At 40.9% G+C, this 24,888-nt stretch overlaps 26 non-coding genes across 26 annotated transcripts; 4 read left to right on the top strand and 22 right to left on the bottom strand.

Annotated features, from left to right (window-relative positions):
• Positions 1–471: 471 nt before the first annotated feature.
• Positions 472–557, bottom strand: TRNAY-GUA (transfer RNA tyrosine (anticodon GUA)). The gene is given in 2 exon segments: positions 472–507; positions 521–557. It is a non-coding gene; the product is annotated as a tRNA-Tyr (tRNA).
• A 108-nt stretch (positions 558–665) lies between these two features.
• Positions 666–738, bottom strand: TRNAA-AGC (transfer RNA alanine (anticodon AGC)). The gene has a single exon. It is a non-coding gene; the product is annotated as a tRNA-Ala (tRNA).
• A 2,029-nt stretch (positions 739–2,767) lies between these two features.
• TRNAY-GUA (transfer RNA tyrosine (anticodon GUA)) lies at positions 2,768–2,853 on the bottom strand. The gene is given in 2 exon segments: positions 2,768–2,803; positions 2,817–2,853. It is a non-coding gene; the product is annotated as a tRNA-Tyr (tRNA).
• A 108-nt stretch (positions 2,854–2,961) lies between these two features.
• TRNAA-AGC (transfer RNA alanine (anticodon AGC)) lies at positions 2,962–3,034 on the bottom strand. The gene has a single exon. It is a non-coding gene; the product is annotated as a tRNA-Ala (tRNA).
• Positions 3,035–5,062: 2,028 nt separating this feature from the next.
• Positions 5,063–5,148, bottom strand: TRNAY-GUA (transfer RNA tyrosine (anticodon GUA)). The gene is given in 2 exon segments: positions 5,063–5,098; positions 5,112–5,148. It is a non-coding gene; the product is annotated as a tRNA-Tyr (tRNA).
• Positions 5,149–5,256: 108 nt separating this feature from the next.
• Positions 5,257–5,329, bottom strand: TRNAA-AGC (transfer RNA alanine (anticodon AGC)). Its single transcript has one exon. It is a non-coding gene; the product is annotated as a tRNA-Ala (tRNA).
• A 2,029-nt stretch (positions 5,330–7,358) lies between these two features.
• On the bottom strand, positions 7,359–7,444 carry TRNAY-GUA (transfer RNA tyrosine (anticodon GUA)). The gene is given in 2 exon segments: positions 7,359–7,394; positions 7,408–7,444. It is a non-coding gene; the product is annotated as a tRNA-Tyr (tRNA).
• A 108-nt stretch (positions 7,445–7,552) lies between these two features.
• On the bottom strand, positions 7,553–7,625 carry TRNAA-AGC (transfer RNA alanine (anticodon AGC)). The gene has a single exon. It is a non-coding gene; the product is annotated as a tRNA-Ala (tRNA).
• A 2,029-nt stretch (positions 7,626–9,654) lies between these two features.
• TRNAY-GUA (transfer RNA tyrosine (anticodon GUA)) lies at positions 9,655–9,740 on the bottom strand. Its single transcript is given in 2 exon segments — positions 9,655–9,690; positions 9,704–9,740. It is a non-coding gene; the product is annotated as a tRNA-Tyr (tRNA).
• A 108-nt stretch (positions 9,741–9,848) lies between these two features.
• Positions 9,849–9,921, bottom strand: TRNAA-AGC (transfer RNA alanine (anticodon AGC)). Its single transcript has one exon. It is a non-coding gene; the product is annotated as a tRNA-Ala (tRNA).
• Positions 9,922–11,950: 2,029 nt separating this feature from the next.
• Positions 11,951–12,036, bottom strand: TRNAY-GUA (transfer RNA tyrosine (anticodon GUA)). The gene is given in 2 exon segments: positions 11,951–11,986; positions 12,000–12,036. It is a non-coding gene; the product is annotated as a tRNA-Tyr (tRNA).
• A 108-nt stretch (positions 12,037–12,144) lies between these two features.
• On the bottom strand, positions 12,145–12,217 carry TRNAA-AGC (transfer RNA alanine (anticodon AGC)). The gene has a single exon. It is a non-coding gene; the product is annotated as a tRNA-Ala (tRNA).
• A 2,029-nt stretch (positions 12,218–14,246) lies between these two features.
• Positions 14,247–14,332, bottom strand: TRNAY-GUA (transfer RNA tyrosine (anticodon GUA)). Its single transcript is given in 2 exon segments — positions 14,247–14,282; positions 14,296–14,332. It is a non-coding gene; the product is annotated as a tRNA-Tyr (tRNA).
• Positions 14,333–14,440: 108 nt separating this feature from the next.
• On the bottom strand, positions 14,441–14,513 carry TRNAA-AGC (transfer RNA alanine (anticodon AGC)). Its single transcript has one exon. It is a non-coding gene; the product is annotated as a tRNA-Ala (tRNA).
• Positions 14,514–16,254: 1,741 nt separating this feature from the next.
• Positions 16,255–16,328, top strand: TRNAN-GUU (transfer RNA asparagine (anticodon GUU)). The gene has a single exon. It is a non-coding gene; the product is annotated as a tRNA-Asn (tRNA).
• A 226-nt stretch (positions 16,329–16,554) lies between these two features.
• Positions 16,555–16,640, bottom strand: TRNAY-GUA (transfer RNA tyrosine (anticodon GUA)). The gene is given in 2 exon segments: positions 16,555–16,590; positions 16,604–16,640. It is a non-coding gene; the product is annotated as a tRNA-Tyr (tRNA).
• Positions 16,641–16,748: 108 nt separating this feature from the next.
• TRNAA-AGC (transfer RNA alanine (anticodon AGC)) lies at positions 16,749–16,821 on the bottom strand. The gene has a single exon. It is a non-coding gene; the product is annotated as a tRNA-Ala (tRNA).
• Positions 16,822–18,563: 1,742 nt separating this feature from the next.
• TRNAN-GUU (transfer RNA asparagine (anticodon GUU)) lies at positions 18,564–18,637 on the top strand. Its single transcript has one exon. It is a non-coding gene; the product is annotated as a tRNA-Asn (tRNA).
• Positions 18,638–18,860: 223 nt separating this feature from the next.
• On the bottom strand, positions 18,861–18,946 carry TRNAY-GUA (transfer RNA tyrosine (anticodon GUA)). The gene is given in 2 exon segments: positions 18,861–18,896; positions 18,910–18,946. It is a non-coding gene; the product is annotated as a tRNA-Tyr (tRNA).
• Positions 18,947–19,054: 108 nt separating this feature from the next.
• On the bottom strand, positions 19,055–19,127 carry TRNAA-AGC (transfer RNA alanine (anticodon AGC)). The gene has a single exon. It is a non-coding gene; the product is annotated as a tRNA-Ala (tRNA).
• Positions 19,128–20,859: 1,732 nt separating this feature from the next.
• TRNAN-GUU (transfer RNA asparagine (anticodon GUU)) lies at positions 20,860–20,933 on the top strand. Its single transcript has one exon. It is a non-coding gene; the product is annotated as a tRNA-Asn (tRNA).
• Positions 20,934–21,156: 223 nt separating this feature from the next.
• TRNAY-GUA (transfer RNA tyrosine (anticodon GUA)) lies at positions 21,157–21,242 on the bottom strand. Its single transcript is given in 2 exon segments — positions 21,157–21,192; positions 21,206–21,242. It is a non-coding gene; the product is annotated as a tRNA-Tyr (tRNA).
• A 108-nt stretch (positions 21,243–21,350) lies between these two features.
• Positions 21,351–21,423, bottom strand: TRNAA-AGC (transfer RNA alanine (anticodon AGC)). The gene has a single exon. It is a non-coding gene; the product is annotated as a tRNA-Ala (tRNA).
• Positions 21,424–23,155: 1,732 nt separating this feature from the next.
• On the top strand, positions 23,156–23,229 carry TRNAN-GUU (transfer RNA asparagine (anticodon GUU)). The gene has a single exon. It is a non-coding gene; the product is annotated as a tRNA-Asn (tRNA).
• A 223-nt stretch (positions 23,230–23,452) lies between these two features.
• Positions 23,453–23,538, bottom strand: TRNAY-GUA (transfer RNA tyrosine (anticodon GUA)). Its single transcript is given in 2 exon segments — positions 23,453–23,488; positions 23,502–23,538. It is a non-coding gene; the product is annotated as a tRNA-Tyr (tRNA).
• A 108-nt stretch (positions 23,539–23,646) lies between these two features.
• On the bottom strand, positions 23,647–23,719 carry TRNAA-AGC (transfer RNA alanine (anticodon AGC)). Its single transcript has one exon. It is a non-coding gene; the product is annotated as a tRNA-Ala (tRNA).
• Positions 23,720–24,888: the final 1,169 nt, after the last annotated feature.

The following is a 24,888-nucleotide window of genomic DNA, read 5'->3' on the forward strand; positions in this document are numbered from 1 at the left end:
ATTTTCAGCCATTACATATTTGTTGGCGACTAGAGTACTCCTGGGGTTCTGCAATTGTTTCTTTGTTTTTTTTTGCTTTCTTGTGTCATATTATTGTTGAAAATCATTAGAGGAAATGGTGTCTGACCATTGTTTAAGGTTCCGGTTAAAACTGGTGGGTGCGTCCGGCTGTTAGACGAAAGTTCGGCAGGCGTTTGTGTCTCTGTGGCGCAATCGGTTAGCGCGTTCGGCTGTTAACCGAAAGGTTGGTGGTTCCTTTTGCTTGGGTAGCATGCTACAGTTGAAGACGTTTTCACATTGGTGCTCAGCATCTCCATAAAGTAAAAGCACTGTTGCTGCCTAAGTTTTGAATTCACAAGGCAAACTGGAGAAAAAACTTTCCGGTTGTGTTTCTGTCTACATGTCCAGAAAGAGCATAGCTGTCTGGTATTTGCCAGAAGGTTGAAAACATCTGATAGAATACACAAAACTTCCTTCGAGCCGGAATTGAACCAGCGACCTAAGGATTGCTAATTTAGATCTACAGTCCTCCGCTCTACCAGCTGAGCTATCGAAGGCTTGATTTAGCCATTGTTGAAAGTCTTCAAGGTTTGGACGTGTGTGCCACGAGCAGGTGGCATAAACAATTCACTCGGCCAACTGAAAAAGGAATCCAAAGATTGTATTGGAGAATGCGGGCATCGATCCCGCTACCTCTCGCATGCTAAGCGAGCGCTCTACCACTTGAGCTAATCCCCCATGCCCGACGAACGCCATTATCAGTTTCACGCCACACCATGTCACAGTTTACTTATAGTCAAATGTGCCATTGAGTGCTTTTTTTTTTTTTTTTTTTAAGTACAGATTCCTTTCTCCCATATTTGAAGAACATCTACGTAGTTCACAATGTGAATTATGGCCTACAAATACAGTCGGGCAATTTTCTAGCAAACCATTTCTATGTATGTAGAGAACCAGACTGGGGGAGTAAAAAAAACTTACCTAGTTTGTAGAAAAAAGTTGTAATGCAGCACAATCCCAAGCAAAAAGATTGACCTTTTATGGTTTGGTTTGAATATAGAAAATGCTGAGAGGTCGCGAATCTCCTTCTGGTCCTTTGGCACGAGTTGTACTGGGATTTAGGATTTTGACTAGTGTTTTTGATCCGAGACACGTTTGCTGTTGACAGAAAAGTTCAGTTGATATGCAATGATGAAGTTTATAAATCACAACTATTTAGCAGAGGTTGGTTTCGATCCATCGACCGCTGGGTTTCACAATGTGAATTATGGCCTACAAATACAGTCGGGCAATTTTCTAGCAAACCATTTCTATGTATGTAGAGAACCAGACTGGGGGAGTAAAAAAAACTTACCTAGTTTGTAGAAAAAAGTTGTAATGCAGCACAATCCCAAGCAAAAAGATTGACCTTTTATGGTTTGGTTTGAATATAGAAAATGCTGAGAGGTCGCGAATCTCCTTCTGGTCCTTTGGCACGAGTTGTACTGGGATTTAGGATTTTGACTAGTGTTTTTGATCCGAGACACGTTTGCTGTTGACAGAAAAGTTCAGTTGATATGCAATGATGAAGTTTATAAAACACAACTATTTAGCAGAGGTTGGTTTCGATCCATCGACCGCTGGGTTTCACAATGTGAATTATGGCCTACAAATACAGTCGAGCAATTTTCTAGTAAACCATTTCTCTGTATATAGAGAACCAAACTGGGGGAATGAAAAAAAACTTACCTAGTTTGTAGAAAAAAGTTGTAATGCAGCACAATCCCAAGCGAAAAGATTGATCTTTTATGGTTTGGTTTGAATATAGAAAATGCTGAGAGGTCGCGAATCTCCTTCTGGTCCTTTGGCACGAGTTGTACTGGGATTTAGGATTTTGACTAGTGTTTTTGATCCGAGACACGTTTGCTGTTGACAGAAAAGTTCAGTTGATATGCAATGATGAAGTTTATAAAACACAACTATTTAGCAGAGGTTGGTTTCAATCCATTGACCGCTGGGTTTCACAATGTGAATTATGGTCTACAAATACAGTCGAGCAATTTTCTAGCAAACCATTTCTCTGTATATAGAGAACCAAAATGGGGAAGTGAAAAAAACTTAGCTAGTTTGTAGAAAAAGATGCAATGCAGCACAATTTAGCAGAGGATGGCTTCGATCCATCGACCTCTGGGTTATGGGCCCAGCACGCTTCCGCTGCGCCACTCTGCTTGTGTTAACATATGTACAGAGTAAAATTCTAATGACTGTTTGTGTTCAGGTCGATGACATGTAAATTTTCAGCCATTACATATTTGTTGGCGACTAGAGTACTCCTGGGGTTCTGCAATTGTTTCTTTGTTTTTTTTTGCTTTCTTGTGTCATATTATTGTTGAAAATCATTAGAGGAAATGGTGTCTGACCATTGTTTAAGGTTCCGGTTAAAACTGGTGGGTGCGTCCGGCTGTTAGACGAAAGTTCGGCAGGCGTTTGTGTCTCTGTGGCGCAATCGGTTAGCGCGTTCGGCTGTTAACCGAAAGGTTGGTGGTTCGAGTCCACCCAGGGACGTTGGTTCCTTTTGCTTGGGTAGCATGCTACAGTTGAAGACGTTTTCACATTGGTGCTCAGCATCTCCATAAAGTAAAAGCACTGTTGCTGCCTAAGTTTTGAATTCACAAGGCAAACTGGAGAAAAAACTTTCCGGTTGTGTTTCTGTCTACATGTCCAGAAAGAGCATAGCTGTCTGGTATTTGCCAGAAGGTTGAAAACATCTGATAGAATACACAAAACTTCCTTCGAGCCGGAATTGAACCAGCGACCTAAGGATTGCTAATTTAGATCTACAGTCCTCCGCTCTACCAGCTGAGCTATCGAAGGCTTGATTTAGCCATTGTTGAAAGTCTTCAAGGTTTGGACGTGTGTGCCACGAGCAGGTGGCATAAACAATTCACTCGGCCAACTGAAAAAGGAATCCAAAGATTGTATTGGAGAATGCGGGCATCGATCCCGCTACCTCTCGCATGCTAAGCGAGCGCTCTACCACTTGAGCTAATCCCCCATGCCCGACGAACGCCATTATCAGTTTCACGCCACACCATGTCACAGTTTACTTATAGTCAAATGTGCCATTGAGTGCTTTTTTTTTTTTTTTTTTTAAGTACAGATTCCTTTCTCCCATATTTGAAGAACATCTACGTAGTTCACAATGTGAATTATGGCCTACAAATACAGTCGGGCAATTTTCTAGCAAACCATTTCTATGTATGTAGAGAACCAGACTGGGGGAGTAAAAAAAACTTACCTAGTTTGTAGAAAAAAGTTGTAATGCAGCACAATCCCAAGCAAAAAGATTGACCTTTTATGGTTTGGTTTGAATATAGAAAATGCTGAGAGGTCGCGAATCTCCTTCTGGTCCTTTGGCACGAGTTGTACTGGGATTTAGGATTTTGACTAGTGTTTTTGATCCGAGACATGTTTGCTGTTGACAGAAAAGTTCAGTTGATATGCAATGATGAAGTTTATAAATCACAACTATTTAGCAGAGGTTGGTTTCGATCCATCGACCGCTGGGTTTCACAATGTGAATTATGGCCTACAAATACAGTCGGGCAATTTTCTAGCAAACCATTTCTATGTATGTAGAGAACCAGACTGGGGGAGTAAAAAAAACTTACCTAGTTTGTAGAAAAAAGTTGTAATGCAGCACAATCCCAAGCAAAAAGATTGACCTTTTATGGTTTGGTTTGAATATAGAAAATGCTGAGAGGTCGCGAATCTCCTTCTGGTCCTTTGGCACGAGTTGTACTGGGATTTAGGATTTTGACTAGTGTTTTTGATCCGAGACACGTTTGCTGTTGACAGAAAAGTTCAGTTGATATGCAATGATGAAGTTTATAAAACACAACTATTTAGCAGAGGTTGGTTTCGATCCATCGACCGCTGGGTTTCACAATGTGAATTATGGCCTACAAATACAGTCGAGCAATTTTCTAGTAAACCATTTCTCTGTATATAGAGAACCAAACTGGGGGAATGAAAAAAAACTTACCTAGTTTGTAGAAAAAAGTTGTAATGCAGCACAATCCCAAGCGAAAAGATTGATCTTTTATGGTTTGGTTTGAATATAGAAAATGCTGAGAGGTCGCGAATCTCCTTCTGGTCCTTTGGCACGAGTTGTACTGGGATTTAGGATTTTGACTAGTGTTTTTGATCCGAGACACGTTTGCTGTTGACAGAAAAGTTCAGTTGATATGCAATGATGAAGTTTATAAAACACAACTATTTAGCAGAGGTTGGTTTCAATCCATTGACCGCTGGGTTTCACAATGTGAATTATGGTCTACAAATACAGTCGAGCAATTTTCTAGCAAACCATTTCTCTGTATATAGAGAACCAAAATGGGGAAGTGAAAAAAACTTAGCTAGTTTGTAGAAAAAGATGCAATGCAGCACAATTTAGCAGAGGATGGCTTCGATCCATCGACCTCTGGGTTATGGGCCCAGCACGCTTCCGCTGCGCCACTCTGCTTGTGTTAACAGATGTACAGAGTAAAATTCTAATGACTGTTTGTGTTCAGGTCGATGACATGTAAATTTTCAGCCATTACATATTTGTTGGCGACTAGAGTACTCCTGGGGTTCTGCAATTGTTTCTTTGTTTTTTTTGCTTTCTTGTGTCATATTATTGTTGAAAATCATTAGAGGAAATGGTGTCTGACCATTGTTTAAGGTTCCGGTTAAAACTGGTGGGTGCGTCCGGCTGTTAGACGAAAGTTCGGCAGGCGTTTGTGTCTCTGTGGCGCAATCGGTTAGCGCGTTCGGCTGTTAACCGAAAGGTTGGTGGTTCGAGTCCACCCAGGGACGTTGGTTCCTTTTGCTTGGGTAGCATGCTACAGTTGAAGACGTTTTCACATTGGTGCTCAGCATCTCCATAAAGTAAAAGCACTGTTGCTGCCTAAGTTTTGAATTCACAAGGCAAACTGGAGAAAAAACTTTCCGGTTGTGTTTCTGTCTACATGTCCAGAAAGAGCATAGCTGTCTGGTATTTGCCAGAAGGTTGAAAACATCTGATAGAATACACAAAACTTCCTTCGAGCCGGAATTGAACCAGCGACCTAAGGATTGCTAATTTAGATCTACAGTCCTCCGCTCTACCAGCTGAGCTATCGAAGGCTTGATTTAGCCATTGTTGAAAGTCTTCAAGGTTTGGACGTGTGTGCCACGAGCAGGTGGCATAAACAATTCACTCGGCCAACTGAAAAAGGAATCCAAAGATTGTATTGGAGAATGCGGGCATCGATCCCGCTACCTCTCGCATGCTAAGCGAGCGCTCTACCACTTGAGCTAATCCCCCATGCCCGACGAACGCCATTATCAGTTTCACGCCACACCATGTCACAGTTTACTTATAGTCAAATGTGCCATTGAGTGCTTTTTTTTTTTTTTTTTTTAAGTACAGATTCCTTTCTCCCATATTTGAAGAACATCTACGTAGTTCACAATGTGAATTATGGCCTACAAATACAGTCGGGCAATTTTCTAGCAAACCATTTCTATGTATGTAGAGAACCAGACTGGGGGAGTAAAAAAAACTTACCTAGTTTGTAGAAAAAAGTTGTAATGCAGCACAATCCCAAGCAAAAAGATTGACCTTTTATGGTTTGGTTTGAATATAGAAAATGCTGAGAGGTCGCGAATCTCCTTCTGGTCCTTTGGCACGAGTTGTACTGGGATTTAGGATTTTGACTAGTGTTTTTGATCCGAGACACGTTTGCTGTTGACAGAAAAGTTCAGTTGATATGCAATGATGAAGTTTATAAATCACAACTATTTAGCAGAGGTTGGTTTCGATCCATCGACCGCTGGGTTTCACAATGTGAATTATGGCCTACAAATACAGTCGGGCAATTTTCTAGCAAACCATTTCTATGTATGTAGAGAACCAGACTGGGGGAGTAAAAAAAACTTACCTAGTTTGTAGAAAAAAGTTGTAATGCAGCACAATCCCAAGCAAAAAGATTGACCTTTTATGGTTTGGTTTGAATATAGAAAATGCTGAGAGGTCGCGAATCTCCTTCTGGTCCTTTGGCACGAGTTGTACTGGGATTTAGGATTTTGACTAGTGTTTTTGATCCGAGACACGTTTGCTGTTGACAGAAAAGTTCAGTTGATATGCAATGATGAAGTTTATAAAACACAACTATTTAGCAGAGGTTGGTTTCGATCCATCGACCGCTGGGTTTCACAATGTGAATTATGGCCTACAAATACAGTCGAGCAATTTTCTAGTAAACCATTTCTCTGTATATAGAGAACCAAACTGGGGGAATGAAAAAAAACTTACCTAGTTTGTAGAAAAAAGTTGTAATGCAGCACAATCCCAAGCGAAAAGATTGATCTTTTATGGTTTGGTTTGAATATAGAAAATGCTGAGAGGTCGCGAATCTCCTTCTGGTCCTTTGGCACGAGTTGTACTGGGATTTAGGATTTTGACTAGTGTTTTTGATCCGAGACACGTTTGCTGTTGACAGAAAAGTTCAGTTGATATGCAATGATGAAGTTTATAAAACACAACTATTTAGCAGAGGTTGGTTTCAATCCATTGACCGCTGGGTTTCACAATGTGAATTATGGTCTACAAATACAGTCGAGCAATTTTCTAGCAAACCATTTCTCTGTATATAGAGAACCAAAATGGGGAAGTGAAAAAAACTTAGCTAGTTTGTAGAAAAAGATGCAATGCAGCACAATTTAGCAGAGGATGGCTTCGATCCATCGACCTCTGGGTTATGGGCCCAGCACGCTTCCGCTGCGCCACTCTGCTTGTGTTAACAGATGTACAGAGTAAAATTCTAATGACTGTTTGTGTTCAGGTCGATGACATGTAAATTTTCAGCCATTACATATTTGTTGGCGACTAGAGTACTCCTGGGGTTCTGCAATTGTTTCTTTGTTTTTTTTTGCTTTCTTGTGTCATATTATTGTTGAAAATCATTAGAGGAAATGGTGTCTGACCATTGTTTAAGGTTCCGGTTAAAACTGGTGGGTGCGTCCGGCTGTTAGACGAAAGTTCGGCAGGCGTTTGTGTCTCTGTGGCGCAATCGGTTAGCGCGTTCGGCTGTTAACCGAAAGGTTGGTGGTTCGAGTCCACCCAGGGACGTTGGTTCCTTTTGCTTGGGTAGCATGCTACAGTTGAAGACGTTTTCACATTGGTGCTCAGCATCTCCATAAAGTAAAAGCACTGTTGCTGCCTAAGTTTTGAATTCACAAGGCAAACTGGAGAAAAAACTTTCCGGTTGTGTTTCTGTCTACATGTCCAGAAAGAGCATAGCTGTCTGGTATTTGCCAGAAGGTTGAAAACATCTGATAGAATACACAAAACTTCCTTCGAGCCGGAATTGAACCAGCGACCTAAGGATTGCTAATTTAGATCTACAGTCCTCCGCTCTACCAGCTGAGCTATCGAAGGCTTGATTTAGCCATTGTTGAAAGTCTTCAAGGTTTGGACGTGTGTGCCACGAGCAGGTGGCATAAACAATTCACTCGGCCAACTGAAAAAGGAATCCAAAGATTGTATTGGAGAATGCGGGCATCGATCCCGCTACCTCTCGCATGCTAAGCGAGCGCTCTACCACTTGAGCTAATCCCCCATGCCCGACGAACGCCATTATCAGTTTCACGCCACACCATGTCACAGTTTACTTATAGTCAAATGTGCCATTGAGTGCTTTTTTTTTTTTTTTTTTTAAGTACAGATTCCTTTCTCCCATATTTGAAGAACATCTACGTAGTTCACAATGTGAATTATGGCCTACAAATACAGTCGGGCAATTTTCTAGCAAACCATTTCTATGTATGTAGAGAACCAGACTGGGGGAGTAAAAAAAACTTACCTAGTTTGTAGAAAAAAGTTGTAATGCAGCACAATCCCAAGCAAAAAGATTGACCTTTTATGGTTTGGTTTGAATATAGAAAATGCTGAGAGGTCGCGAATCTCCTTCTGGTCCTTTGGCACGAGTTGTACTGGGATTTAGGATTTTGACTAGTGTTTTTGATCCGAGACACGTTTGCTGTTGACAGAAAAGTTCAGTTGATATGCAATGATGAAGTTTATAAATCACAACTATTTAGCAGAGGTTGGTTTCGATCCATCGACCGCTGGGTTTCACAATGTGAATTATGGCCTACAAATACAGTCGGGCAATTTTCTAGCAAACCATTTCTATGTATGTAGAGAACCAGACTGGGGGAGTAAAAAAAACTTACCTAGTTTGTAGAAAAAAGTTGTAATGCAGCACAATCCCAAGCAAAAAGATTGACCTTTTATGGTTTGGTTTGAATATAGAAAATGCTGAGAGGTCGCGAATCTCCTTCTGGTCCTTTGGCACGAGTTGTACTGGGATTTAGGATTTTGACTAGTGTTTTTGATCCGAGACACGTTTGCTGTTGACAGAAAAGTTCAGTTGATATGCAATGATGAAGTTTATAAAACACAACTATTTAGCAGAGGTTGGTTTCGATCCATCGACCGCTGGGTTTCACAATGTGAATTATGGCCTACAAATACAGTCGAGCAATTTTCTAGTAAACCATTTCTCTGTATATAGAGAACCAAACTGGGGGAATGAAAAAAAACTTACCTAGTTTGTAGAAAAAAGTTGTAATGCAGCACAATCCCAAGCGAAAAGATTGATCTTTTATGGTTTGGTTTGAATATAGAAAATGCTGAGAGGTCGCGAATCTCCTTCTGGTCCTTTGGCACGAGTTGTACTGGGATTTAGGATTTTGACTAGTGTTTTTGATCCGAGACACGTTTGCTGTTGACAGAAAAGTTCAGTTGATATGCAATGATGAAGTTTATAAAACACAACTATTTAGCAGAGGTTGGTTTCAATCCATTGACCGCTGGGTTTCACAATGTGAATTATGGTCTACAAATACAGTCGAGCAATTTTCTAGCAAACCATTTCTCTGTATATAGAGAACCAAAATGGGGAAGTGAAAAAAACTTAGCTAGTTTGTAGAAAAAGATGCAATGCAGCACAATTTAGCAGAGGATGGCTTCGATCCATCGACCTCTGGGTTATGGGCCCAGCACGCTTCCGCTGCGCCACTCTGCTTGTGTTAACAGATGTACAGAGTAAAATTCTAATGACTGTTTGTGTTCAGGTCGATGACATGTAAATTTTCAGCCATTACATATTTGTTGGCGACTAGAGTACTCCTGGGGTTCTGCAATTGTTTCTTTGTTTTTTTTTGCTTTCTTGTGTCATATTATTGTTGAAAATCATTAGAGGAAATGGTGTCTGACCATTGTTTAAGGTTCCGGTTAAAACTGGTGGGTGCGTCCGGCTGTTAGACGAAAGTTCGGCAGGCGTTTGTGTCTCTGTGGCGCAATCGGTTAGCGCGTTCGGCTGTTAACCGAAAGGTTGGTGGTTCGAGTCCACCCAGGGACGTTGGTTCCTTTTGCTTGGGTAGCATGCTACAGTTGAAGACGTTTTCACATTGGTGCTCAGCATCTCCATAAAGTAAAAGCACTGTTGCTGCCTAAGTTTTGAATTCACAAGGCAAACTGGAGAAAAAACTTTCCGGTTGTGTTTCTGTCTACATGTCCAGAAAGAGCATAGCTGTCTGGTATTTGCCAGAAGGTTGAAAACATCTGATAGAATACACAAAACTTCCTTCGAGCCGGAATTGAACCAGCGACCTAAGGATTGCTAATTTAGATCTACAGTCCTCCGCTCTACCAGCTGAGCTATCGAAGGCTTGATTTAGCCATTGTTGAAAGTCTTCAAGGTTTGGACGTGTGTGCCACGAGCAGGTGGCATAAACAATTCACTCGGCCAACTGAAAAAGGAATCCAAAGATTGTATTGGAGAATGCGGGCATCGATCCCGCTACCTCTCGCATGCTAAGCGAGCGCTCTACCACTTGAGCTAATCCCCCATGCCCGACGAACGCCATTATCAGTTTCACGCCACACCATGTCACAGTTTACTTATAGTCAAATGTGCCATTGAGTGCTTTTTTTTTTTTTTTTTTTAAGTACAGATTCCTTTCTCCCATATTTGAAGAACATCTACGTAGTTCACAATGTGAATTATGGCCTACAAATACAGTCGGGCAATTTTCTAGCAAACCATTTCTATGTATGTAGAGAACCAGACTGGGGGAGTAAAAAAAACTTACCTAGTTTGTAGAAAAAAGTTGTAATGCAGCACAATCCCAAGCAAAAAGATTGACCTTTTATGGTTTGGTTTGAATATAGAAAATGCTGAGAGGTCGCGAATCTCCTTCTGGTCCTTTGGCACGAGTTGTACTGGGATTTAGGATTTTGACTAGTGTTTTTGATCCGAGACACGTTTGCTGTTGACAGAAAAGTTCAGTTGATATGCAATGATGAAGTTTATAAATCACAACTATTTAGCAGAGGTTGGTTTCGATCCATCGACCGCTGGGTTTCACAATGTGAATTATGGCCTACAAATACAGTCGGGCAATTTTCTAGCAAACCATTTCTATGTATGTAGAGAACCAGACTGGGGGAGTAAAAAAAACTTACCTAGTTTGTAGAAAAAAGTTGTAATGCAGCACAATCCCAAGCAAAAAGATTGACCTTTTATGGTTTGGTTTGAATATAGAAAATGCTGAGAGGTCGCGAATCTCCTTCTGGTCCTTTGGCACGAGTTGTACTGGGATTTAGGATTTTGACTAGTGTTTTTGATCCGAGACACGTTTGCTGTTGACAGAAAAGTTCAGTTGATATGCAATGATGAAGTTTATAAAACACAACTATTTAGCAGAGGTTGGTTTCGATCCATCGACCGCTGGGTTTCACAATGTGAATTATGGCCTACAAATACAGTCGAGCAATTTTCTAGTAAACCATTTCTCTGTATATAGAGAACCAAACTGGGGGAATGAAAAAAAACTTACCTAGTTTGTAGAAAAAAGTTGTAATGCAGCACAATCCCAAGCGAAAAGATTGATCTTTTATGGTTTGGTTTGAATATAGAAAATGCTGAGAGGTCGCGAATCTCCTTCTGGTCCTTTGGCACGAGTTGTACTGGGATTTAGGATTTTGACTAGTGTTTTTGATCCGAGACACGTTTGCTGTTGACAGAAAAGTTCAGTTGATATGCAATGATGAAGTTTATAAAACACAACTATTTAGCAGAGGTTGGTTTCAATCCATTGACCGCTGGGTTTCACAATGTGAATTATGGTCTACAAATACAGTCGAGCAATTTTCTAGCAAACCATTTCTCTGTATATAGAGAACCAAAATGGGGAAGTGAAAAAAACTTAGCTAGTTTGTAGAAAAAGATGCAATGCAGCACAATTTAGCAGAGGATGGCTTCGATCCATCGACCTCTGGGTTATGGGCCCAGCACGCTTCCGCTGCGCCACTCTGCTTGTGTTAACAGATGTACAGAGTAAAATTCTAATGACTGTTTGTGTTCAGGTCGATGACATGTAAATTTTCAGCCATTACATATTTGTTGGCGACTAGAGTACTCCTGGGGTTCTGCAATTGTTTCTTTGTTTTTTTTTGCTTTCTTGTGTCATATTATTGTTGAAAATCATTAGAGGAAATGGTGTCTGACCATTGTTTAAGGTTCCGGTTAAAACTGGTGGGTGCGTCCGGCTGTTAGACGAAAGTTCGGCAGGCGTTTGTGTCTCTGTGGCGCAATCGGTTAGCGCGTTCGGCTGTTAACCGAAAGGTTGGTGGTTCGAGTCCACCCAGGGACGTTGGTTCCTTTTGCTTGGGTAGCATGCTACAGTTGAAGACGTTTTCACATTGGTGCTCAGCATCTCCATAAAGTAAAAGCACTGTTGCTGCCTAAGTTTTGAATTCACAAGGCAAACTGGAGAAAAAACTTTCCGGTTGTGTTTCTGTCTACATGTCCAGAAAGAGCATAGCTGTCTGGTATTTGCCAGAAGGTTGAAAACATCTGATAGAATACACAAAACTTCCTTCGAGCCGGAATTGAACCAGCGACCTAAGGATTGCTAATTTAGATCTACAGTCCTCCGCTCTACCAGCTGAGCTATCGAAGGCTTGATTTAGCCATTGTTGAAAGTCTTCAAGGTTTGGACGTGTGTGCCACGAGCAGGTGGCATAAACAATTCACTCGGCCAACTGAAAAAGGAATCCAAAGATTGTATTGGAGAATGCGGGCATCGATCCCGCTACCTCTCGCATGCTAAGCGAGCGCTCTACCACTTGAGCTAATCCCCCATGCCCGACGAACGCCATTATCAGTTTCACGCCACACCATGTCACAGTTTACTTATAGTCAAATGTGCCATTGAGTGCTTTTTTTTTTTTTTTTTTTAAGTACAGATTCCTTTCTCCCATATTTGAAGAACATCTACGTAGTTCACAATGTGAATTATGGCCTACAAATACAGTCGGGCAATTTTCTAGCAAACCATTTCTATGTATGTAGAGAACCAGACTGGGGGAGTAAAAAAAACTTACCTAGTTTGTAGAAAAAAGTTGTAATGCAGCACAATCCCAAGCAAAAAGATTGACCTTTTATGGTTTGGTTTGAATATAGAAAATGCTGAGAGGTCGCGAATCTCCTTCTGGTCCTTTGGCACGAGTTGTACTGGGATTTAGGATTTTGACTAGTGTTTTTGATCCGAGACACGTTTGCTGTTGACAGAAAAGTTCAGTTGATATGCAATGATGAAGTTTATAAATCACAACTATTTAGCAGAGGTTGGTTTCGATCCATCGACCGCTGGGTTTCACAATGTGAATTATGGCCTACAAATACAGTCGGGCAATTTTCTAGCAAACCATTTCTATGTATGTAGAGAACCAGACTGGGGGAGTAAAAAAAACTTACCTAGTTTGTAGAAAAAAGTTGTAATGCAGCACAATCCCAAGCAAAAAGATTGACCTTTTATGGTTTGGTTTGAATATAGAAAATGCTGAGAGGTCGCGAATCTCCTTCTGGTCCTTTGGCACGAGTTGTACTGGGATTTAGGATTTTGACTAGTGTTTTTGATCCGAGACACGTTTGCTGTTGACAGAAAAGTTCAGTTGATATGCAATGATGAAGTTTATAAAACACAACTATTTAGCAGAGGTTGGTTTCGATCCATCGACCGCTGGGTTTCACAATGTGAATTATGGCCTACAAATACAGTCGAGCAATTTTCTAGTAAACCATTTCTCTGTATATAGAGAACCAAACTGGGGGAATGAAAAAAAACTTACCTAGTTTGTAGAAAAAAGTTGTAATGCAGCACAATCCCAAGCGAAAAGATTGATCTTTTATGGTTTGGTTTGAATATAGAAAATGCTGAGAGGTCGCGAATCTCCTTCTGGTCCTTTGGCACGAGTTGTACTGGGATTTAGGATTTTGACTAGTGTTTTTGATCCGAGACACGTTTGCTGTTGACAGAAAAGTTCAGTTGATATGCAATGATGAAGTTTATAAAACACAACTATTTAGCAGAGGTTGGTTTCAATCCATTGACCGCTGGGTTTCACAATGTGAATTATGGTCTACAAATACAGTCGAGCAATTTTCTAGCAAACCATTTCTCTGTATATAGAGAACCAAAATGGGGAAGTGAAAAAAACTTAGCTAGTTTGTAGAAAAAGATGCAATGCAGCACAATTTAGCAGAGGATGGCTTCGATCCATCGACCTCTGGGTTATGGGCCCAGCACGCTTCCGCTGCGCCACTCTGCTTGTGTTAACAGATGTACAGAGTAAAATTCTAATGACTGTTTGTGTTCAGGTCGATGACATGTAAATTTTCAGCCATTACATATTTGTTGGCGACTAGAGTACTCCTGGGGTTCTGCAATTGTTTCTTTGTTTTTTTTTGCTTTCTTGTGTCATATTATTGTTGAAAATCATTAGAGGAAATGGTGTCTGACCATTGTTTAAGGTTCCGGTTAAAACTGGTGGGTGCGTCCGGCTGTTAGACGAAAGTTCGGCAGGCGTTTGTGTCTCTGTGGCGCAATCGGTTAGCGCGTTCGGCTGTTAACCGAAAGGTTGGTGGTTCGAGTCCACCCAGGGACGTTGGTTCCTTTTGCTTGGGTAGCATGCTACAGTTGAAGACGTTTTCACATTGGTGCTCAGCATCTCCATAAAGTAAAAGCACTGTTGCTGCCTAAGTTTTGAATTCACAAGGCAAACTGGAGAAAAAACTTTCCGGTTGTGTTTCTGTCTACATGTCCAGAAAGAGCATAGCTGTCTGGTATTTGCCAGAAGGTTGAAAACATCTGATAGAATACACAAAACTTCCTTCGAGCCGGAATTGAACCAGCGACCTAAGGATTGCTAATTTAGATCTACAGTCCTCCGCTCTACCAGCTGAGCTATCGAAGGCTTGATTTAGCCATTGTTGAAAGTCTTCAAGGTTTGGACGTGTGTGCCACGAGCAGGTGGCATAAACAATTCACTCGGCCAACTGAAAAAGGAATCCAAAGATTGTATTGGAGAATGCGGGCATCGATCCCGCTACCTCTCGCATGCTAAGCGAGCGCTCTACCACTTGAGCTAATCCCCCATGCCCGACGAACGCCATTATCAGTTTCACGCCACACCATGTCACAGTTTACTTATAGTCAAATGTGCCATTGAGTGCTTTTTTTTTTTTTTTTTTTTTTTTTTTTAAGTACAGATTCCTTTCTCCCATATTTGAAGAACATCTACGGAGTTCACAATGTGAATTATGGCCTACAAATAAAGTCGAGCAATTTTCTAGCAAACCATTTCTACGTATGTAGAGAACCAGACTGGGGGAGTAAAAAAAACTTACCTAGTTTGTAGAAAAAAGTTGTAATGCAGCACAATCCCAAGCAAAAAGATTGACCTTTTATGGTTTGGTTTGATTATAGAAAATGCTGAGAGGTCGCGAATCTCCTTCTGGTCCTTTGGCACGAGTTGTACTGGGATTTAGGATTTTGACTAGTGTTTTTGATCCGAGACACGTTTGCTGTTGACAGAAAAGTTCAGTTGATATGCAATGATGAAGTTTATAAATCACAACTATTTAGCAGAGGTTGGTTTCGATCCATCGACCGCTGGGTTTCACAATGTGAATTATGGCCTACAAATACAGTCGGGCAATTTTCTAGCAAACCATTTCTATGTATGTAGAGAACCAGACTGGGGGAGTAAAAAAAACTTACCTAGTTTGTAGAAAAAAGTTGTAATGCAGCACAATCCCAAGCAAAAAGATTGACCTTTTATGGTTTGGTTTGAATATAGAAAATGCTGAGAGGTCGCGAATCTCCTTCTGGTCCTTTGGCACGAGTTGTACTGGGATTTAGGATTTTGACTAGTGTTTTTGATCCGAGACACGTTTGCTGTTGACAGAAAAGTTCAGTTGATATGCAATGATGAAGTTTATAAAACACAACTATTTAGCAGAGGTTGGTTTCGATCCATCGACCGCTGGGTTTCACAATGTGAATTATGGCCTACAAATACAGTCGAGCAATTTTCTAGTAAACCATTTCTCTGTATATAGAGAACCAAACTGGGGGAATGAAAAAAAACTTACCTAGTTTGTAGAAAAAAGTTGTAATGCAGCACAATCCCAAGCGAAAAGATTGATCTTTTATGGTTTGGTTTGAATATAGAAAATGCTGAGAGGTCGCGAATCTCCTTCTGGTCCTTTGGCACGAGTTGTACTGGGATTTAGGATTTTGACTAGTGTTTTTGATCCGAGACACGTTTGCTGTTGACAGAAAAGTTCAGTTGATATGCAATGATGAAGTTTATAAAACACAACTATTTAGCAGAGGTTGGTTTCAATCCATTGACCGCTGGGTTTCACAATGTGAATTATGGTCTACAAATACAGTCGAGCAATTTTCTAGCAAACCATTTCTCTGTATATAGAGAACCAAAATGGGGAAGTGAAAAAAACTTAGCTAGTTTGTAGAAAAAGATGCAATGCAGCACAATTTAGCAGAGGATGGCTTCGATCCATCGACCTCTGGGTTATGGGCCCAGCACGCTTCCGCTGCGCCACTCTGCTTGTGTTAACAGATGTACAGAGTAAAATTCTAATGACTGTTTGTGTTCAGGTCGATGACATGTAAATTTTCAGCCATTACATATTTGTTGGCGACTAGAGTACTCCTGGGGTTCTGCAATTGTTTCTTTGTTTTTTTTTGCTTTCTTGTGTCATATTATTGTTGAAAATCATTAGAGGAAATGGTGTCTGACCATTGTTTAAGGTTCCGGTTAAAACTGGTGGGTGCGTCCGGCTGTTAGACGAAAGTTCAGCAGGCGTTTGTGTCTCTGTGGCGCAATCGGTTAGCGCGTTCGGCTGTTAACCGAAAGGTTGGTGGTTCGAGTCCACCCAGGGACGTTGGTTCCTTTTGCTTGGGTAGCATGCTACAGTTGAAGACGTTTTCACATTGGTGCTCAGCATCTCCATAAAGTAAAAGCACTGTTGCTGCCTAAGTTTTGAATTCACAAGGCAAACTGGAGAAAAAACTTTCCGGTTTCTGTGTTTCTGTCTACATGTCCAGAAAGAGCATAGCTGTCTGGTATTTGCCAGAAGGTTGAAAACATCTGATAGAATACACAAAACTTCCTTCGAGCCGGAATTGAACCAGCGACCTAAGGATTGCTAATTTAGATCTACAGTCCTCCGCTCTACCAGCTGAGCTATCGAAGGCTTGATTTAGCCATTGTTGAAAGTCTTCAAGGTTTGGACGTGTGTGCCACGAGCAGGTGGCATAAACAATTCACTCGGCCAACTGAAAAAGGAATCCAAAGATTGTATTGGAGAATGCGGGCATCGATCCCGCTACCTCTCGCATGCTAAGCGAGCGCTCTACCACTTGAGCTAATCCCCCATGCCCGACGAACGCCATTATCAGTTTCACGCCACACCATGTCACAGTTTACTTATAGTCAAATGTGCCATTGAGTGCTTTTTTTTTTTTTTTTTTTTTTTTTTTCTAAGTACAGATTCCTTTCTCCCATATTTGAAGAACATCTACGGAGTTCACAATGTGAATTATGGCCTACAAATAAAGTCGAGCAATTTTCTAGCAAACCATTTCTACGTATGTAGAGAACCAGACTGGGGGAGTAAAAAAAACTTACCTAGTTTGTAGAAAAAAGTTGTAATGCAGCACAATCCCAAGCAAAAAGATTGACCTTTTATGGTTTGGTTTGATTATAGAAAATGCTGAGAGGTCGCGAATCTCCTTCTGGTCCTTTGGCACGAGTTGTACTGGGATTTAGGATTTTGACTAGTGTTTTTGATCCGAGACACGTTTGCTGTTGACAGAAAAGTTCAGTTGATATGCAATGATGAAGTTTATAAATCACAACTATTTAGCAGAGGTTGGTTTCGATCCATCGACCGCTGGGTTTCACAATGTGAATTATGGCCTACAAATACAGTCGGGCAATTTTCTAGCAAACCATTTCTATGTATGTAGAGAACCAGACTGGGGGAGTAAAAAAAACTTACCTAGTTTGTAGAAAAAAGTTGTAATGCAGCACAATCCCAAGCAAAAAGATTGACCTTTTATGGTTTGGTTTGAATATAGAAAATGCTGAGAGGTCGCGAATCTCCTTCTGGTCCTTTGGCACGAGTTGTACTGGGATTTAGGATTTTGACTAGTGTTTTTGATCCGAGACACGTTTGCTGTTGACAGAAAAGTTCAGTTGATATGCAATGATGAAGTTTATAAAACACAACTATTTAGCAGAGGTTGGTTTCGATCCATCGACCGCTGGGTTTCACAATGTGAATTATGGCCTACAAATACAGTCGAGCAATTTTCTAGTAAACCATTTCTCTGTATATAGAGAACCAAACTGGGGGAATGAAAAAAAACTTACCTAGTTTGTAGAAAAAAGTTGTAATGCAGCACAATCCCAAGCGAAAAGATTGATCTTTTATGGTTTGGTTTGAATATAGAAAATGCTGAGAGGTCGCGAATCTCCTTCTGGTCCTTTGGCACGAGTTGTACTGGGATTTAGGATTTTGACTAGTGTTTTTGATCCGAGACACGTTTGCTGTTGACAGAAAAGTTCAGTTGATATGCAATGATGAAGTTTATAAAACACAACTATTTAGCAGAGGTTGGTTTCAATCCATTGACCGCTGGGTTTCACAATGTGAATTATGGTCTACAAATACAGTCGAGCAATTTTCTAGCAAACCATTTCTCTGTATATAGAGAACCAAAATGGGGAAGTGAAAAAAACTTAGCTAGTTTGTAGAAAAAGATGCAATGCAGCACAATTTAGCAGAGGATGGCTTCGATCCATCGACCTCTGGGTTATGGGCCCAGCACGCTTCCGCTGCGCCACTCTGCTTGTGTTAACAGATGTACAGAGTAAAATTCTAATGACTGTTTGTGTTCAGGTCGATGACATGTAAATTTTCAGCCATTACATATTTGTTGGCGACTAGAGTACTCCTGGGGTTCTGCAATTGTTTCTTTGTTTTTTTTTGCTTTCTTGTGTCATATTATTGTTGAAAATCATTAGAGGAAATGGTGTCTGACCATTGTTTAAGGTTCCGGTTAAAACTGGTGGGTGCGTCCGGCTGTTAGACGAAAGTTCGGCAGGCGTTTGTGTCTCTGTGGCGCAATCGGTTAGCGCGTTCGGCTGTTAACCGAAAGGTTGGTGGTTCGAGTCCACCCAGGGACGTTGGTTCCTTTTGCTTGGGTAGCATGCTACAGTTGAAGACGTTTTCACATTGGTGCTCAGCATCTCCATAAAGTAAAAGCACTGTTGCTGCCTAAGTTTTGAATTCACAAGGCAAACTGGAGAAAAAACTTTCCGGTTGTGTTTCTGTCTACATGTCCAGAAAGAGCATAGCTGTCTGGTTTTTGCCAGAAGGTTGAAAACATCTGATAGAATACACAAAACTTCCTTCGAGCCGGAATTGAACCAGCGACCTAAGGATTGCTAATTTAGATCTACAGTCCTCCGCTCTACCAGCTGAGCTATCGAAGGCTTGATTTAGCCATTGTTGAAAGTCTTCAAGGTTTGGACGTGTGTGCCACGAGCAGGTGGCATAAACAATTCACTCGGCCAACTGAAAAAGGAATCCAAAGATTGTATTGGAGAATGCGGGCATCGATCCCGCTACCTCTCGCATGCTAAGCGAGCGCTCTACCACTTGAGCTAATCCCCCATGCCCGACGAACGCCATTATCAGTTTCACGCCACACCATGTCACAGTTTACTTATAGTCAAATGTGCCATTGAGTGCTTTTTTTTTTTTTTTTTTTAAGTACAGATTCCTTTCTCCCATATTTGAAGAACATCTACGTAGTTCACAATGTGAATTATGGCCTACAAATACAGTCGGGCAATTTTCTAGCAAACCATTTCTATGTATGTAGAGAACCAGACTGGGGGAGTAAAAAAAACTTACCTAGTTTGTAGAAAAAAGTTGTAATGCAGCACAATCCCAAGCAAAAAGATTGACCTTTTATGGTTTGGTTTGAATATAGAAAATGCTGAGAGGTCGCGAATCTCCTTCTGGTCCTTTGGCACGAGTTGTACTGGGATTTAGGATTTTGACTAGTGTTTTTGATCCGAGACACGTTTGCTGTTGACAGAAAAGTTCAGTTGATATGCAATGATGAAGTTTATAAATCACAACTATTTAGCAGAGGTTGGTTTCGATCCATCGACCGCTGGGTTTCACAATGTGAATTATGGCCTACAAATACAGTCGGGCAATTTTCTAGCAAACCATTTCTATGTATGTAGAGAACCAGACTGGGGGAGTAAAAAAAACTTACCTAGTTTGTAGAAAAAAGTTGTAATGCAGCACAATCCCAAGCAAAAAGATTGACCTTTTATGGTTTGGTTTGAATATAGAAAATGCTGAGAGGTCGCGAATCTCCTTCTGGTCCTTTGGCACGAGTTGTACTGGGATTTAGGATTTTGACTAGTGTTTTTGATCCGAGACACGTTTGCTGTTGACAGAAAAGTTCAGTTGATATGCAATGATGAAGTTTATAAAACACAACTATTTAGCAGAGGTTGGTTTCGATCCATCGACCGCTGGGTTTCACAATGTGAATTATGGCCTACAAATACAGTCGAGCAATTTTCTAGTAAACCATTTCTCTGTATATAGAGAACCAAACTGGGGGAATGAAAAAAAACTTACCTAGTTTGTAGAAAAAAGTTGTAATGCAGCACAATCCCAAGCGAAAAGATTGATCTTTTATGGTTTGGTTTGAATATAGAAAATGCTGAGAGGTCGCGAATCTCCTTCTGGTCCTTTGGCACGAGTTGTACTGGGATTTAGGATTTTGACTAGTGTTTTTGATCCGAGACACGTTTGCTGTTGACAGAAAAGTTCAGTTGATATGCAATGATGAAGTTTATAAAACACAACTATTTAGCAGAGGTTGGTTTCAATCCATTGACCGCTGGGTTTCACAATGTGAATTATGGTCTACAAATACAGTCGAGCAATTTTCTAGCAAACCATTTCTCTGTATATAGAGAACCAAAATGGGGAAGTGAAAAAAACTTAGCTAGTTTGTAGAAAAAGATGCAATGCAGCACAATTTAGCAGAGGATGGCTTCGATCCATCGACCTCTGGGTTATGGGCCCAGCACGCTTCCGCTGCGCCACTCTGCTTGTGTTAACAGATGTACAGAGTAAAATTCTAATGACTGTTTGTGTTCAGGTCGATGACATGTAAATTTTCAGCCATTACATATTTGTTGGCGACTAGAGTACTCCTGGGGTTCTGCAATTGTTTCTTTGTTTTTTTTTGCTTTCTTGTGTCATATTATTGTTGAAAATCATTAGAGGAAATGGTGTCTGACCATTGTTTAAGGTTCCGGTTAAAACTGGTGGGTGCGTCCGGCTGTTAGACGAAAGTTCGGCAGGCGTTTGTGTCTCTGTGGCGCAATCGGTTAGCGCGTTCGGCTGTTAACCGAAAGGTTGGTGGTTCGAGTCCACCCAGGGACGTTGGTTCCTTTTGCTTGGGTAGCATGCTACAGTTGAAGACGTTTTCACATTGGTGCTCAGCATCTCCATAAAGTAAAAGCACTGTTGCTGCCTAAGTTTTGAATTCACAAGGCAAACTGGAGAAAAAACTTTCCGGTTGTGTTTCTGTCTACATGTCCAGAAAGAGCATAGCTGTCTGGTATTTGCCAGAAGGTTGAAAACATCTGATAGAATACACAAAACTTCCTTCGAGCCGGAATTGAACCAGCGACCTAAGGATTGCTAATTTAGATCTACAGTCCTCCGCTCTACCAGCTGAGCTATCGAAGGCTTGATTTAGCCATTGTTGAAAGTCTTCAAGGTTTGGACGTGTGTGCCACGAGCAGGTGGCATAAACAATTCACTCGGCCAACTGAAAAAGGAATCCAAAGATTGTATTGGAGAATGCGGGCATCGATCCCGCTACCTCTCGCATGCTAAGCGAGCGCTCTACCACTTGAGCTAATCCCCCATGCCCGACGAACGCCATTATCAGTTTCACGCCACACCATGTCACAGTTTACTTATAGTCAAATGTGCCATTGAGTGCTTTTTTTTTTTTTTTTTTTAAGTACAGATTCCTTTCTCCCATATTTGAAGAACATCTACGTAGTTCACAATGTGAATTATGGCCTACAAATACAGTCGGGCAATTTTCTAGCAAACCATTTCTATGTATGTAGAGAACCAGACTGGGGGAGTAAAAAAAACTTACCTAGTTTGTAGAAAAAAGTTGTAATGCAGCACAATCCCAAGCAAAAAGATTGACCTTTTATGGTTTGGTTTGAATATAGAAAATGCTGAGAGGTCGCGAATCTCCTTCTGGTCCTTTGGCACGAGTTGTACTGGGATTTAGGATTTTGACTAGTGTTTTTGATCCGAGACACGTTTGCTGTTGACAGAAAAGTTCAGTTGATATGCAATGATGAAGTTTATAAATCACAACTATTTAGCAGAGGTTGGTTTCGATCCATCGACCGCTGGGTTTCACAATGTGAATTATGGCCTACAAATACAGTCGGGCAATTTTCTAGCAAACCATTTCTATGTATGTAGAGAACCAGACTGGGGGAGTAAAAAAAACTTACCTAGTTTGTAGAAAAAAGTTGTAATGCAGCACAATCCCAAGCAAAAAGATTGACCTTTTATGGTTTGGTTTGAATATAGAAAATGCTGAGAGGTCGCGAATCTCCTTCTGGTCCTTTGGCACGAGTTGTACTGGGATTTAGGATTTTGACTAGTGTTTTTGATCCGAGACACGTTTGCTGTTGACAGAAAAGTTCAGTTGATATGCAATGATGAAGTTTATAAAACACAACTATTTAGCAGAGGTTGGTTTCGATCCATCGACCGCTGGGTTTCACAATGTGAATTATGGCCTACAAATACAGTCGAGCAATTTTCTAGTAAACCATTTCTCTGTATATAGAGAACCAAACTGGGGGAATGAAAAAAAACTTACCTAGTTTGTAGAAAAAAGTTGTAATGCAGCACAATCCCAAGCGAAAAGATTGATCTTTTATGGTTTGGTTTGAATATAGAAAATGCTGAGAGGTCGCGAATCTCCTTCTGGTCCTTTGGCACGAGTTGTACTGGGATTTAGGATTTTGACTAGTGTTTTTGATCCGAGACACGTTTGCTGTTGACAGAAAAGTTCAGTTGATATGCAATGATGAAGTTTATAAAACACAACTATTTAGCAGAGGTTGGTTTCAATCCATTGACCGCTGGGTTTCACAATGTGAATTATGGTCTACAAATACAGTCGAGCAATTTTCTAGCAAACCATTTCTCTGTATATAGAGAACCAAAATGGGGAAGTGAAAAAAACTTAGCTAGTTTGTAGAAAAAGATGCAATGCAGCACAATTTAGCAGAGGATGGATTCGATCCATCGACCTCTGGGTTATGGGCCCAGCACGCTTCCGCTGCGCCACTCTGCTTGTGTTAACAGATGTACAGAGTAAAATTCTAATGACTGTTTGTGTTCAGGTCGATGACATGTAAATTTTCAGCCATTACATATTTGTTGGCGACTAGAGTACTCCTGGGGTTCTGCAATTGTTTCTTTGTTTTTTTTTGCTTTCTTGTGTCATATTATTGTTGAAAATCATTAGAGGAAATGGTGTCTGACCATTGTTTAAGGTTCCGGTTAAAACTGGTGGGTGCGTCCGGCTGTTAGACGAAAGTTCGGCAGGCGTTTGTGTCTCTGTGGCGCAATCGGTTAGCGCGTTCGGCTGTTAACCGAAAGGTTGGTGGTTCGAGTCCACCCAGGGACGTTGGTTCCTTTTGCTTGGGTAGCATGCTACAGTTGAAGACGTTTTCACATTGGTGCTCAGCATCTCCATAAAGTAAAAGCACTGTTGCTGCCTAAGTTTTGAATTCACAAGGCAAACTGGAGAAAAAACTTTCCGGTTGTGTTTCTGTCTACATGTCCAGAAAGAGCATAGCTGTCTGGTATTTGCCAGAAGGTTGAAAACATCTGATAGAATACACAAAACTTCCTTCGAGCCGGAATTGAACCAGCGACCTAAGGATTGCTAATTTAGATCTACAGTCCTCCGCTCTACCAGCTGAGCTATCGAAGGCTTGATTTAGCCATTGTTGAAAGTCTTCAAGGTTTGGACGTGTGTGCCACGAGCAGGTGGCATAAACAATTCACTCGGCCAACTGAAAAAGGAATCCAAAGATTGTATTGGAGAATGCGGGCATCGATCCCGCTACCTCTCGCATGCTAAGCGAGCGCTCTACCACTTGAGCTAATCCCCCATGCCCGACGAACGCCATTATCAGTTTCACGCCACACCATGTCACAGTTTACTTATAGTCAAATGTGCCATTGAGTGCTTTTTTTTTTTTTTTTTTTTTTTTTTTTAAGTACAGATTCCTTTCTCCCATATTTGAAGAACATCTACGGAGTTCACAATGTGAATTATGGCCTACAAATAAAGTCGAGCAATTTTCTAGCAAACCATTTCTACGTATGTAGAGAACCAGACTGGGGGAGTAAAAAAAACTTACCTAGTTTGTAGAAAAAAGTTGTAATGCAGCACAATCCCAAGCAAAAAGATTGACCTTTTATGGTTTGGTTTGATTATAGAAAATGCTGAGAGGTCGCGAATCTCCTTCTGGTCCTTTGGCACGAGTTGTACTGGGATTTAGGATTTTGACTAGTGTTTTTGATCCGAGACACGTTTGCTGTTGACAGAAAAGTTCAGTTGATATGCAATGATGAAGTTTATAAATCACAACTATTTAGCAGAGGTTGGTTTCGATCCATCGACCGCTGGGTTTCACAATGTGAATTATGGCCTACAAATACAGTCGGGCAATTTTCTAGCAAACCATTTCTATGTATGTAGAGAACCAGACTGGGGGAGTAAAAAAAACTTACCTAGTTTGTAGAAAAAAGTTGTAATGCAGCACAATCCCAAGCAAAAAGATTGACCTTTTATGGTTTGGTTTGAATATAGAAAATGCTGAGAGGTCGCGAATCTCCTTCTGGTCCTTTGGCACGAGTTGTACTGGGATTTAGGATTTTGACTAGTGTTTTTGATCCGAGACACGTTTGCTGTTGACAGAAAAGTTCAGTTGATATGCAATGATGAAGTTTATAAAACACAACTATTTAGCAGAGGTTGGTTTCGATCCATCGACCGCTGGGTTTCACAATGTGAATTATGGCCTACAAATACAGTCGAGCAATTTTCTAGTAAACCATTTCTCTGTATATAGAGAACCAAACTGGGGGAATGAAAAAAAACTTACCTAGTTTGTAGAAAAAAGTTGTAATGCAGCACAATCCCAAGCGAAAAGATTGATCTTTTATGGTTTGGTTTGAATATAGAAAATGCTGAGAGGTCGCGAATCTCCTTCTGGTCCTTTGGCACGAGTTGTACTGGGATTTAGGATTTTGACTAGTGTTTTTGATCCGAGAC

The sequence above is a fragment of the Dendrobates tinctorius genome, unplaced genomic scaffold (assembly GCF_039654945.1).
Source record: "Dendrobates tinctorius isolate UK_male_01 unplaced genomic scaffold, ASM3965494v1 ptg000251l, whole genome shotgun sequence".
Taxonomy (NCBI): domain Eukaryota; kingdom Metazoa; phylum Chordata; class Amphibia; order Anura; family Dendrobatidae; genus Dendrobates; species Dendrobates tinctorius.